The 1226-nt window shown below is 46.3% G+C and overlaps 1 protein-coding gene across 1 annotated transcript in view; it reads left to right on the top strand.

The window, feature by feature from the left end:
- nadsyn1 (NAD synthetase 1) overlaps positions 1-1226 on the top strand; it is a 137043-nt gene that overhangs the window by 45708 nt on the left and 90109 nt on the right. The gene's annotated exons all lie outside the window — the stretch shown is intronic.

Below are 1226 nucleotides of genomic sequence, written 5' to 3'. Positions count from 1 at the left end.
GGCCTTGCAGCTGTCGCGAGGGTCGGCCCATGGACGCCTGTGATCAGCCAGCCGTGAAATCTGCCCTGAACAGCTCTGCATTCAGGGCACAGGCAGACCCTGACCCAACCACACACACACACACACACACACACACACACACTCACACTCACACTCACACTCACAGAACACACACACCCTCTCTTTGACTAAACCTTCCCTTTACTAGTGGGGGCTCGAATGGCGCCGACTATTAGTTGCCCCTTTTCTGTCAATAACCCTACCCCCCTTCCTATTCTTGATTCCCTTTAACTTGGCCAAAACAGGCAGCTAAATACACTAGTAACAAGTTAAAGGAATGTAACTTCACTTCTCACTGAGGGAATGACTTGTTCAGACACACTTTTTAAAAGTTTAAAAAGGATGGAACTGGTCTGTGCAGTGCATTTCATAACTTGCGCTAGATATCACGTTTCTCTTTACAGAGAGATCGGATCATAGTTAAGATAAGGATTATGCCCTCTCTCACCCTACTATCACCAGACTGATCATCAATGGCCCAACTGTTGCATGGTATGCTGGGAAGTCTTGTAGTGGAAATTTACTGTGACCTCAGCAGGCAAATGTTGGATTTGCATAATGGGTGTCGGATGGTGATTGGTGGAGCGGGGGAAATCCCTAAAGGTATTGAAAGAATTGGATGTCTGAACAGAAGCAAATACATTTATGTTTGGACCACTTTCATTACGGTTGCACGACAGTCGCGCAACAGCCTTTGCAATTGTTGATCAATTATTTATTTATGTTTGTTCATTTATTCCGTTGATGATAATGATGATTATGACCGCGCAACGCTTGTGAATGATGTCATGTGTTGCCATTGGCATAGGTATGAATTATCCTTAGGAACCATAACCCTTTTTCTTTCAAATTGCTAGACTCTCCGTATCCATAGCAAGCCGAAATCGTGACGCTCTAAACAGGACCTGGTGAATAGTAGGTGGGTGTGACATCTCAGGATTCCATCAATATGATGTAGCTTAACAATTCTGTGATCTGCGCTGGCCTGTATATTTGGAAGGCACCCATCAGACTCAGGTCTGAATGGAAGAGAGGGAGGCTAGCCCACCCAGGCTGCAGAATGGTTCACGGATGAGTCCTGTGCCCTGTGACCTGGCTTCTTGGCTCTAAGTTGGAGGTTGGATCTTGGATGGGAACCCAGACGGCTGCTCCTGCCATAGCAATGG

Source organism: Salvelinus sp. IW2-2015, linkage group LG15, assembly GCF_002910315.2.
Source record: "Salvelinus sp. IW2-2015 linkage group LG15, ASM291031v2, whole genome shotgun sequence".
NCBI classification, from domain to species: domain Eukaryota; kingdom Metazoa; phylum Chordata; class Actinopteri; order Salmoniformes; family Salmonidae; genus Salvelinus; species Salvelinus sp. IW2-2015.
Note: the sequence above shows the minus strand (reverse complement) of the source record. Positions and strands in the feature narration are given on the sequence as shown.